The following is a 13446-nucleotide window of genomic DNA, read 5'->3' as shown; positions in this document are numbered from 1 at the left end:
TAGTACAATCTATGGGATGAAGTAGAAAGCACATTCAGTATAGTTGGTCTTAGCAGTAGCTCTTTTTGTCCAACTAAAAAGAGACCGGGTTTAAATACAGAGAGAGAACATGACATTTTTAGCAGAAATGCCTCAGTCAATAGCTCCTTCCATATAAAGGAGACAGCTAAACACAAAAACGCTGTGGGAGGTGTAGCTTCTACGGAGTGAAAAGAAACTGAGATAAATGCATAAATTCAAAATCCAAAATCCTAGAAGGTAATGGAGAGAATAATGGTAGTATGTCCTTCAGCACATAGCTCAGGATAATCGAAGCCACTCCAACTTTAAGCTTAATCAAAAGGGAAAATGTTAAGCCTAGTCTTAAAAGTAGGCAGGGGGTCTGGCTCACAGACAAAACTGGGATCAGGTTCCACTGGAAAGGAGCCTGATAACTAAAGGATCTGCCTCCAATTACACTTCCAGAAAATATATGAGTGAGCATAATTTTTAAGGGCTTAATATATAAGAAGGATTATTTGCTGTATTTAACAGGGAACCAATGAAACTGAGCTAAAACCTGAGAAATCTGTTTATTGTGAGATTTAAATTAAATGTCCTGGCGAAAGGCAACCTTTACATTAATAATTCACTAGACTTGTACTGATCAGAATAGCTTTCAATGTGCTGATAATGTTTAAATTGCATCTTTAACAAATGCCAAATTGTGCATATTAGATATTATATAATCAGAATTCTTCGACATTGCACACATTTTCAAAATAGAAATCTGAAAAAAAAAAAAGAATAAGATTACAATATAAAATGTTGTTACATTGAGTCAGCATGTTGCCCTTTCTAAATTTTATACAAGCCACAAGAATATCTCTATATCATTCCGCAAAACAAACCAGAAAAATATTGTTTTTGGTAGAAAAACAGATTGTTATGGCTTATATTGCATATTCTCATTTCAACAACCAAATTAGCCTTACCTGTTTGCCTTTGCTTCACTAAAGGTAGCTGAACTGTATAAGAAAGATATTGTTTTACTTTTTTGTTTTTAGGAAAAATAGTAAAATAAATTAAAATGTTATTGATGAACATGTTAGAATGGATACACTGCAGATGTATTTTTTTTTTGTGCCTTCAAGCGTAAATTTGTGATGTGGCCCTTCCTCTGCTGACCACATGCAGACGACAGATGTTAATATAAAAACATAGAATGAACCACACACACTCAAATACCTGTACCAGTTGTTTACTCAGAAAACAAATACACTTGTGCAATAAACAGTTTTAACAAAACAATAAAAATATTTTAAAATGCTTCACTTCTGTCAGTGTGCCCCAGGGCAGCTGTGGCTCCATTGTAGCTCACCACTGCCAGTGTGTGAATGTGTGTATGAACGGGTGAATGACTGATTGTAGTGTAAAGCACTTTGGGGTCTCTGGGGACTTGATAAAGCACTATACAAGTTCAGGTCATTTACCATTTACCAACAAAACAAATTTTTAAATAGCTAAAAGTAATAATCATGCATTGGTACAGTATAGTTTAATACTACTATTTTGTAATTGGTGTTCAAAGATAAGGAGAGGAAACGCTGGTCATTTTGTAATCTTTTACATTTTTCAACACTTTATATATAATTGCAGTATTTAAATAAAAATACTACAACTAAAAGATCCACATTTCATCCGACATTTAAAACAGTTCAAAAGTGACGATACGACTTTCAAAAAACTGTTTCTTGCATAGTTCACTTAAGGCATGAAAATCCCGTGTGTGATGATAATGACTCTTTGGTTGGAGCAAGTGAATGCAGAAAGCCTAAATGGTTACCTTAAAAGCCATATTGCTTTACTGTTATAGAATCACTTGTTTAAAGGAAAGACTAAAAGTAAAAGGCTTTACATGTAGCAAGGTTATTGTTAACAGTAAGGCAACCATCAGTTTTGTGCCTTTGTATTTACAGTGCAGTGAATAAGTATCCTCTTTTGTGTCACACTTAAATGTTACAGGTCTATCAAAAAACTAACATTAAACAAATTTAACATGAGTGAATACACAAAGCAGTTTTATAATGATTATTTTATCTATTAAAGCCGAAAAGGTTTCCAAACCAACCTGGTTCTTGTTAAATCATGAGTTAACCATGTTTTTTGAACAGCAGAATTAAATTGCACTAGCCTTACTCAGCCTTGATTACTGACTGATCTGTATAATGAAGAAATCAGGTTTTAATAAAACCTGTCTGATGACATCATGTAGGCTGGAATATTTTAAAAAGCAACAGATTATCATTGACATCTATTAGCCTGGAAAGTGCTACAAAGCCATTTCTAAGGCTTTGGGAATCCAGCAAACTACAATGAGAGACATTATCCACAAATGAGAAAACATGCAACAGTGGTTAATCTTTTTAGGAGGACCTATATACCAAATTTATTCCACGAGTGTATTGACAATTCTCCCAATGGGTCACATACAGAGAACACTCCGAAGAACAGAATAAGTAAAGGATGTTTAATTCAATTCAAAGATACTTTATTGATCCCCGAGGGGAAATTAGAATTCCAGTACAACCCAATAATCAGAGTCACTGGAGACCACTGGCTTTATCTGAGATACGTGGAATGTAGGATGAATGCGAAGACTTGCAGGTAAACGAAGGCGAACAGCAGAGGGACTAATCACAGTCTCAATCTCATAGGGGCCGATGAAACGAGGCGAAAGCTTCTGAGACATGGATTTCAAGGGAATATCACGTGCTGACAACCATACCTTCTGTCCAGGCTGGTATTCGGGTGCAAACCTGCGTTTCCGATCAGCGAAGTGCTTTTTCTGATCAGCAGCGCGGTTCAAGGTCTGAAGAGTACAGTCCGAGATGGATTTGCAGCGGCGGACATGTTGATGGACAGATGAAACCTTGATATCTTTTTCGTCGGCAGCAAACAGAGGTGGTAGCCAAAGAAACGTGTGAATTTAATGCATACTCAACCCAAGGTAGGTATGAGCACCAATCTGAGGGGTTTGTGGATGTGAGACATCGTAAGGTGGATTCCAGCTGCTGATTCAATCTTTCAGTTTGACCATTAGACTGAGGGTGATAACCTGAGGTTAACAAAACCTTAGCTCCTAGGGCTAAACAAAACGGTTTCCAAACCTGCGAGATGAACTGTGGTCCTGTCGTATAGAATGTCTTGTGGGACCCATGAAGACGAAAAACATGCTTTGTGAGGAGTTTGGCTGTCTGTAGGGCTGACGGAAGCTTCCTGAGGGGAATGAGATGACATGTCTTAGAGAAGCGATCCACAATAGTGAGAACTGTTGTCATACCTGAGGAAGGGGGAAGTAATGAAATCCAAAGCTATATGAGACCAAAGTCGACTCGGGATGGTGAGGGGTTGGAGAAGACCCGCGGGTGGCTGGTTGCTGGACTTATTCCTAGCACAAGTTACACAAGCCTGAACAGACTCCTTCACATCTTTATGCAGAGAGGGCCACCAAAACCATCTTTGAACTAGAGCAATAGTTCTACTAACACCAGGATGGGCCGAAAATTTAGCCGAGTGTAGCCAATCGGTTAGCCGGGAACGTACTCTAGATGGCACATAGATGCGGTTTGGCGGCCCATTGCCAGGGTCAGGTTCCTGTTGTTGAGCCCTGAGAACAGTGTCCTCTATCTCCCACTTGAGTGCTCCAACCGTCCAACTGAGTGGCAGGATGGGAGCTGGTTCCGTCACGGAATCGTCAGTGGCAAACTGTCTGGAGAGGGCATCCGGCTTAGTGTTCTTAGATCCGGGTCTGAAAGAAATACACAAGTCAAAACGAGAGAAAAATAAAGACCACTGAGACTGGCGTAGGTAAAGCCTTTTAGCTGACTGGAGGTAAGCTAAGTTTTTATGATCCGTCCAGACTTGGATGGGATGCTCAGCCCCCTCGAGCCAGTGGCGCCAGTTTGATTCCCAGCAGTTCTCTGTCACCCACGTCATAGTTTCTCTGTTACTGAACCTGCGGGGAAAAAAGGCACAAGGATGAAGTCTCCCATCTTCTGAGTTTTGTGATAACACTGCCCCGACTCCAATGTCAGAGGCGTCGACCTCCAGGATGAACTGTCTTGAAGTTAGTGCAGTGAGGGGTGCAGCAATGAGACTATAATTCTTAATGAAACGTCTGTAAAAATGTGCAAATCCCAGAAAATGTTGTAATGATTTGCGAGAGTCAGGCACCGGCCATTCCAGAACTGCTTTTATCTTCTCTGGATCTGAACGTACCTGTCCAACCTCAAGAATATAGCCCAGAAAACTGATGGAAGACTGATGAAACACACTTCTCGGCTTTAACAAACAAGCGGTTCTCCAGAAGGCGCTGCAGTACTTGGTGTACGTGTCTGCGATGCTCCTGCACATCCTTCGAGTAGATCAAAATGTCATCTAAGTACACGAAAACAAAAATGTTCAAAAAGTCTCTAAGAACGTCATTGACTAAAGCCTGGAACACAGCAGGGGCATTACATAGTCCAAAGGGCATGACCAAGTATTCGAAATGGCCTAGCGGTGTCTTGAAAGCCGTCTTCCATTCATTCCCCTGGCGGATCCTGACCAGATGGTAAGCATTACGAAGATCTAACTTAGAGAATATGGTGGCAACATAAACTGGTTCGAAAGCACAGGAGAGAAGAGGAAGTGGGTACTTATTCTTAATGGTGATCTGATTAAAACTCCTATAATCAATGCACAGACGTAAAGAACCGTCCTTCTTCCCTACGGAGAAAAATCCTGACCCAAGTGGTGAGGAGGAGGGCTGAATAATACCTGCAGACAAAGAGTCATTTATATAGTTCTCCATAGACTGTTGCTCAGGACGGGAGATGTTATTAAGTCTGCTACTGGGCAGAGGCGCACCAGGTAGAACGTCGATCGCGCAATCATAGGGTCTGTGAGGTGGTAGGGACAGAGCCTCTCTTTTACTAAAGACTCCCTTAAGATCATGGTATTCACGGGGCACATGAGTCAGATCAATTACCTTGTTCTCTTTGTTGGCCTGTTGAGGTTGACTAGGGGAAAAGGCAGATTGGAGACAAGATGAGTGATAATTAGTGGACCAGGATTCAATATGACTCTTAGACCAATCTAAATGCGGATTATGTTCTTGCAACCAGGGGAATCCTAAGACTAATGAGCCTTGAGAAACAGGAAACACACAAAAAAACTTATCTCTATGATTGCCTGACAATAAAAGTTCTACTGGTTTGGTCCATTGAGTTATTTGCTGTAATCTCTTACCGTCTAGAGCTAGAACAGAACGTGGTGAATCAAATAGTTCAACTTCTATACCAGCCTGATTTACCAACTCTGAATCTATTAAATTTTGTTCGCAGCCAGAATCTATCAACGCTGATAAGGTCATAGTATGCTGGTTCACTATGATAGTAGTGAGCATGGTCCACCAACCCCCTCTTCAAAGCTGGTGGAGACTGTCTTTTAATGGCCCGGGGCAGACAGGACAAGTTGCTACAAAATGATCTGAGGATCCACAGTAAAAACATTGTTTAGATACTCTGCGTCTCCTCAAAAGAGAGACGAGTACGTCCCACCAACAAGAGTTATTGAGGTTTGTAATAAGACCTTTCTGCTCTGGCTCTCCTTCTCTCTCTGATTCTGTTATCAACTCTGGTAGCTAAAGAAATACCTTCATCTAAGGTAGGGGGTTCATCAATCATGGCTAACTCATCCTTTAGTGAATCATCTAAAGCGTGCAGAAAGGTAGTTTTCAAAGCTTCATTATTCCAACCCGAGGTAGCTGCTAATGTACGAAATTTGATAGAAAACTCAGTAATGGGTCTGTGATGTTGTTTTAAGGCCCTCAACTTTCGGCCAGCACTAGACTTGTCTAATACAGGGGAAAAAGTCCTTTTAAACTCATTGACAAAATCTTCAAAAATACAACCAAATTCACTACAATCTGGAAACCAGGCCTCAGCCCACTGTAAGGCCTTGGCAGTCAATAAACCAATAAAAAAAGAAATCTTTACATCAGCATGGGGAAAGGAATGGGGGGGGATCGGTTGAAAACCAGGGAGCACTGAAGCAAAACCCCCCCACAACTGCCTACCTCACCAGAAAACTTCTCAGGATTAGGGGAAGTGACGTCACGTGAATGAGGTAGCTGTTGGGATACCGATAATGCAGTAGCGCCATCTACCTGTGTGGTGGACTGAGTACCTAAGGTTTGTTGCAACATGGAGGTAATTTGCTCTAGCTGGTGGTTAGTCTGACGTTGCTCTGAAAGGGAACAGACAGACGAATCATGAAAGTGGATTTGATTAGCATGTTCATATACGGTTCTTCAGAGTGCTTCTGCTGGGTCTTGTTGGCCAGAGTGTTCTGTCATTTTGTTTGCAATAGATCTGACCCACATACAGAGAACACTCCGAAGAACAGAATAAGTAAAGGATGTTTATCGGAACAATAATAATCAGGAACTTAACGGATGATTCTCCAATTGTATGGGAAAAGGGGAAGAGAACTGGTGAAAACATGGAACTGAATGATACAAAATAAGAACAAAAAATTAATGTTATCAATAGAGTAGCTTACTAAATAGGCATGGTCAGGTCGCCAGGGGAAGAAGGACTCAGGAATCAGGTTTGTCGATGTAGAGTTTGTGGAAGGTTCTCTAGGTGCTGTTCTGTGTGACCTCGGAGCAAACAGGAATGAGTTCGGTGTGCAGACACTTACGTTGGAGGGTGGACAGGGTACGCTTACGGCTTGGTCCAGGAGACGAAGGTAACAGGAAGCAGCCAGCTTGATGCGAATCCAAACAAATACAGGAGATAGGAAACTAAGTCCTCAGAACGTAGATAATCTTGGTTGCCCAGAAACGTCCGGATATGTAGTTAGTGCTTAACGAAGTAAATCCAAAGTTCAGGGATTTCAATCTGCAAAGGAGCATAAACAAAGTTACATGAGGTCGAAGAACATAGCATAGACATAGTGCTTGGCTGAGCTTGTTACCACTGAGGGCAAAACACTCTGGCGTCAAAGTGCTGGCAGCCTCCTGCTTAAGTACTCCTCAAAGTAATCAGTTGAATAAGTCGCACCTGTCCACCCATCACACCTAAAAACTCCAGCACCGTCTGAAAGCACTGAGCACATGTAGCAAGCACAAAAACGCAAACACAACCCAGATCCTGACAGGCCCAATATTTTTTTTAAATATCTTGATGATCCCCAAGACCTTTGAGAAAATATTCTGTAAACTGATGAAACAGAAGTGGAGCTCTAGAGGATGTGCAACCTATTACATCAGGTGTAAAACGTTTTAGAGAAAGAATTGACGGACTCATGAATTTTGCTCACTACCAGATAATCCGGAAGTAGAATGTCTGGCAATCAATTTGTGACATTGAACTCAAGTGCCCTTGGGTTGTGCAGTAGGACAATGGCCTGAAACACATCAGCCAGTCCACCTCTGAGTAGCTAAAATTTAATTAAATTAGGATTTTGGAGTGGTCTAGTTAAAGTCTGGACTTTAATTCACTGGTGATGCTGAGGCCTGAATTTAAAAAGGCAGTTCCTGCTTGAAAATGTAAACAACTCTGCAATGAAGAGTAGACCACAATTCCTCCCCCAACACTTGATTGCATATGTTGCTGTCAAGGGAGGCCCAACTAGTTTTTAGGTTAATGGACAGTTATTTTGTCACATTGGGCCCCCTTGATTTGGATAGCTTTTTTCCCTTAATGAATAAAATCATCATTTGAGACCTGCATTCAGTATTTTTACACTGGTTCTTTTTGCCTAATATTTTATAGTTCATTTTAAAACTCTTATTTTTGTTTTAAAGTGTTTCAATGAGCTTGCCCTGTCGTACTTTTGGGAGCTTCTTTGAACAGCAGCTTTGGCGGATATCAAGGTTTAGGAGAAAGCTCAGAGGGGGCCGAACCTTCTCCATTGTTGCTTCTCAACTGTGGAATAACCTAACACTGCACATCCGAGAGGCTCCTTGACAGCCTGCTTTTAAAACTTGCCTAAAAACCCATTTTATTGTCCCCCAAAGTTTAAAAACATGCATGCTAGGTTCAATTGTGACTGTAAATTGACCTTAGGGGTTAGTCTACATGGATGTCTGCCTTGCATCTGCCTGCATTGTTCCTGTTATGAATGAGTAAGCTGTCTTAGTTTGACCCCGCATTTTATTTCTTGAGTGCTGGAAATAGACATGTTAAACCTAAGGAACCGAGGAAGCATAAATTTAAGGGTTAGCTGCATGATTTTAGCTCAGGGGATGCTGACAAAAACAGAAGCTGTATTATTTAATGTCCTACATGGGCAACAGGCTGCTGTCTGCCATCTACAATTTCTGTGAAGCTAAGTATCAAGATCGAAGTTATAAAACATTCAAAACTCTTATAAACTAAAAGACAGTCCTGTTATTTTGCAGCCAGCAGGCAATACATCTTAAACAGAAAAGGAGAGGGATGTTCTGAATACACAATAACAAAATTTGTCAGTTTGTGATATTTACGGGATCATTGCAGCATTCATTCTGAAAAATTAGACTGCTCCACAGATGAGTCCTTCATTTGTCTTCGGTGAAAATTTTATTCCAAATTCAGATTTTGTATGCATTTGAACATGTGAGTGTTCTTTGTAGACCAGAAAGATAACGTGAACAAGTGCTCCAGAGGGGAGCATTAATAACATGATGAAAAGAAGAATCCTTTCAATTTATTTAATTATGAATCTCACCACAGAGATTTGGCACCAAGAACCCTGACAGTAAGACAGATATTTTGCTGTGATTAATACCTCCTCTATTAAAAAATACTTCCTCACCCTGCCTCCCCTGCTTCTATCCCAGAAGACAGGATGAAAACCCAAGCTGGAGTGCTGATATTTCTCTTCCATAATAATCAGTACAAGGTTGAAGGAACTCCTGCAACATTAAATGGCTTAGTGAAAACTTGAAAAATATGAGCCACCTTCTCAGATACAATTCTATATGCTAAAATATATTACAGGCTCATGAAGGCTTGACAAATAATTTTGGAAAACAGTTTAGCTGCATCATTGTACATTGACAGGTTAGGTTTCATTGTAGGGACAAAAAACTAATTTTCTATGAATGAATTTCCTTTTTTTAAGGTTATGATCAAATTTGTAAGAAACATGTTATGTTTTGAGTTTGACTCCTCGCATAGACGTCGACACAGAGATGCACTAAAGAAATCAAAGCAATCATAGTTTTCAAGTCCTCAATAACTTAACAATATTGAAGAAAATAAAAAGTGTTCTGAGAAATTTGGGTTTCTCTATTGAAGTCACCCACTTAAACATAACTGAACCAAACTGCTTAAATGTAAAATTGTTATTGTTTAACGACACAATCTTCTGTCCCTCACTTCTGCCTGAAATCTTATTAGGAAACTGGATATAGTTCTCTTTCTTCCCTGTGGCTCCCTCGCTGTATTGCAATGAAAACTTTTAACATGGCCATAAAAAAACTTTCCCTAAATTAACATTGTAAAAGGGGGATCTATAAAGCTTTTGATGGAGCTTAAGAAATGTCCATGGTTTTTGAGAACTCATAATGCAGAGTATTAAATGAAGTCTTTAAGTCATGAAGTCATTAATTTGTTTAATTTTCGGATGCTGCTGAAAAGTAGTTTATTTTTAGTACCTGGTTTTATTCTCCAGGAATATTTTAATAAAATGTAATTTCCACACTTTAGAGATCAGAAGGTTCCCTTCTGTTATTGTTATATGTAATGGGCTAAGGTTAAAAAGTGAAAAACCAGTAGAAGAACAAGAGAAGTTTGATACCTCTCTCTGGTCTCAAATCCAGCCAGCTCTCCAGAAAGAAACATAAAGAATGCTTTGGAAGACAGTGTCAAACCCTGTATAACAGAGCATCCCACCAAAATCAGCTGAAACTTGTCAATTTTTAAATAAGACATGTCCCTAAAGAAAAACATTCAAATCATTCAGGATATTGGGCCCTGGATATCCAGGTTTGCAGACCATTGCTTTACTGTTGTACAACAATCATTTATACCAAATATTTAAGTAAGCCCACCTCTGGTTCAAGATACAAAAATCAAGGTTTTCAAATGGCCTAGTCAAAGTCTAGAATTAAATCCAATTGACATGTTGTGGCATGACCTTAGAAAGGTTGTTCATACTCCAAAACCATCCAGTGTAGCTGAATTAAAACAATTCTGCAAAGAGGTGTTGGTCTAAATTCCTCTACAGCTATGTAAAAGATTCATTGCTAAAAAACTATGTCCCCAAACAGCAGATGTAACAATAGTGGGGGATCCTCAAGCTCTATATTGTCTGTGTTTTCTTGCTCTTTTGTTGTGGTGTCACTTCCTTCGCAAGTGTGTCGCAGAATACATGAAAGAGTTTTAAACTTATAGGGTGTGTAGATTTAAAAACCCCAGCATCAGTTTGGTTCACATTCAAAAGGCCCATAGTGAAAACTTGGGCTATGAATACATGTACAGTTACACCCCTAAGCAGGAACATCCTGTGCTCATAAAAATGTCAGGTTTAGTAACCTCTGGTAGCTATGAAGGGCAGTCTTGTTTGTTGCTCTGTCGTTTAAATGAAAGCGGTGAAGAAGTAAACATTTTAAATGAATTTGGTTAACCACATTGCATTTGTTATCGGCTAATAAGACATTTCCTAAAAGTCATGGTCTGCTGTTGAGCAGAGTTTTTGCTTTTGTACCCCTTTAAAAAAATCAACAGGGTTACATACATTAAAATTACTCCAAAATGTGTCTGTGTTTCTTACAACTCTTGCAGTAGTAAAACCAGTGTTTCTGTCATATTTCACCACTGCCTGGAAACTTTATGTGCAGAAAAAGGCTGATGTAGCTGATATGCTAAGCTCAGGGGTTTGGGTTGTAGGTCATTTCCCATTGGGCTCAGGCAGCTCCTGCAGAGGGCTTGTGATAAGAGTGACTTTTGAAAGCTATGTCAACCTTATTAGGCCATCCTTCCCCTGTGTGCAGGGGGGTAATCCTAAACACCTGGGCTAGTTAACTGGAATTTGGGGGGATTAGGATCTCGGCGAAGAAAAACCTGATGTTGCTTCTGGTTAAATCCATTTCCATTCTTGTCTTTTCACATTTGCTTCTTTGTAATTTAAACTTAGTCCAGGGTTTTAACTTTTTCTTTTTCTCCTGAGCAATTTTGTCTCTGGCAAAATCAGTTATTAATGCTTTCTTTCTGGTTAGATATGGATTGGACATTCCTCTTTGATTAAAGATTATACTGAACTAAATGTCTCTCTGGCCTCTGGCCAAAAAACATTTTAGGAATTCTGTTACATTTTTAGCCATTAGTCAACAAGAATGTATGAGTTGGCCAGTAAGTTGTTGTTTGGTTTACTGAAATTCATGAAAAGATGCTTTTCTCAGATTAACTTTAAATGTTATTAACGTGTTTTTAAGTTAGTAAATTTAACAAGTTATTAATATTGCACAATTTAATGGGTAAAAGGTGCTATATTTATATTTTATTCATAAAGTAACGCAGAAAGCCTGGTGATTATTTTTTCTTTATCTTTGATTGCAATTTCACTCAGATAATTTAACTATATAGCTTTCTTATTTGGAGAGTACAAATCCATTTTTCTATGACAGTGTTGGACTATAGAACTGATATGAAACCTTGTTGGCTCTGACTGAGAAATAAAAGACACTCTGGGCTGGTTGCTGTTATTTCCCACATGGGCATTGAAGTCCTCCAACGGAATCCTCGAGAGGGGCACTGTCCAGCATCCCTGACAGGGAGGCTAAGAAGACTGGGTACTCCTGACTGCTGCTCGGCACGTAGGCCCGTAGGCCAAAACAACAGTCAGAGAACTCTCTCCCCAACCCGAAGGCACAGGGATGTGATCCTCTTATCCTCCAGGGTAAACCCCGACACAAGACAACTGAGCTGGGGGCAACTAGCAAACCCACCCCAGTCCACTGCCTCTCCCCACGGACCACTCCAGAGTATCAGAGAGTCCAACCTCTCGCAAGGAGCTGGGTTTCAGAGACCACGCTGTGCGTGGAGGTGAGCCCGGCTATTTCTAGTCAATATCCCTTAACCTCCTGGTCAAGCTCGGGCTCCTTTCCCCCCAGTAAGGTGACATTCCACATCCCTAAAACCAGTTTAAGAATCGGGGGATCAGGTCGTTGAGGTCTCCGATTTCGACCGCTATCAGAATCAGAATCAGAATCAGAAAAGCTTTATTGCCAAGTACGTTTTTGGACATACAAGGAATTTGTTTTGGCGTAGTCGGTGCAATACAGTACAAATTAAACAGTATAAACATATCTACAATATAATATAAATATATGTGCACAGTTTTAAGTGAGTGAGAGTAAATATAGAGCAGTATAAGATGCAAGAGCAATACAACAGTGCAGGTGATCATTGTGCAAGTAAAGCAGTGCAAGTAAAGCAGGAGTCCAAGCTGAGCGTTAATGTAACTCATAGAGTTGCAGGTTACAAGTGTCCTGTCAGCAAAAAAAGGGGGGGTGTGGGGGAAAGGGAGAGTGTCAAGGTGGTTTCCGGGCTTTGTTAACCAGGCTGGTGGCAGATGGGAAAAAACTGTTCTTGTGGCGTGAGGTTTTGGTCCGGATGGACCGCAGCCTCCTGCCAGAGGGGAGAGTCTCAAAGAGTCTGTGACCGGGGTGGGAGGGATCAGCCAGAATCTTCCCGGCCCGCTTCAGGGTCCTGGAGGTGTACAGTTCCTGGAGCGACAGTAGACTGCAGCCAATCACCTTCTCAGCAGACCGAATGACACGCTGCAGCCTGCCCTTATCCTTGGCTGTAGCAGCGGCGTACCAGATGGTGATGGAGGAGGTGAGGATGGACTCAATGATGGCTGTGTAGAAGTGCACCATCATAGTCTTTGGCAGGTTGAATTTCTTCAGCTGCCGCAGGAAGAACATCCTCTGCTGGGCTTTCTTGATGAGGGAGCTGATGTTTGGCTCCCACTTGAGATCCTGGGAGATGATGGTTCCCAGGAAGCGGAAAGATTCCACAGTGTCAATTGTGGAGTCACAGAGGGTGATGGGGGCAGGTGGGGCTGGGTTCTGCCTGAAGTTCACAACCATCTCCACTGTCTTTAGAGCGTTGAGCTCAAGGTTGTTCTGGCTGCACCAGTCCAACAGATGGTCCACCTCCCATCTGTACGCGGACTCGTCACCATCAGAGATGAGTCCGATCAGGGTGGTGTCGTCCGCAAACTTCAGAAGCTTGACAGACTGGTGACTGGAGGTGCAGCTGTTGGTGTACAGGGAGAAGAGCAGAGGAGAGAGAACACAGCCTTGGGGGGAACCGGTGCTGATGGTCAGGGAGTCAGAGACGTGCTTCCCCAGCCTCACGCGCTGCTTCCTGTCAGACAGGAAGTCAGTGATCCACCTGCAGGTGGAGTCGGGCACACTCAGCTGGG

General features: G+C 41.1%; 1 protein-coding gene across 2 annotated transcripts in view; it reads left to right on the top strand.

Annotated features, from left to right (window-relative positions):
- The window catches only part of scube3 (signal peptide, CUB domain, EGF-like 3), a 172145-nt gene that overhangs the window by 24891 nt on the left and 133808 nt on the right, over nt 1–13446 (top strand). The window lies entirely within an intron of this gene.

The sequence above is a fragment of the Girardinichthys multiradiatus genome, chromosome 1 (assembly GCF_021462225.1).
Source record: "Girardinichthys multiradiatus isolate DD_20200921_A chromosome 1, DD_fGirMul_XY1, whole genome shotgun sequence".
Lineage (NCBI taxonomy): Eukaryota > Metazoa > Chordata > Actinopteri > Cyprinodontiformes > Goodeidae > Girardinichthys > Girardinichthys multiradiatus.
This window is presented reverse-complemented; position numbering and strand designations above follow the sequence as displayed.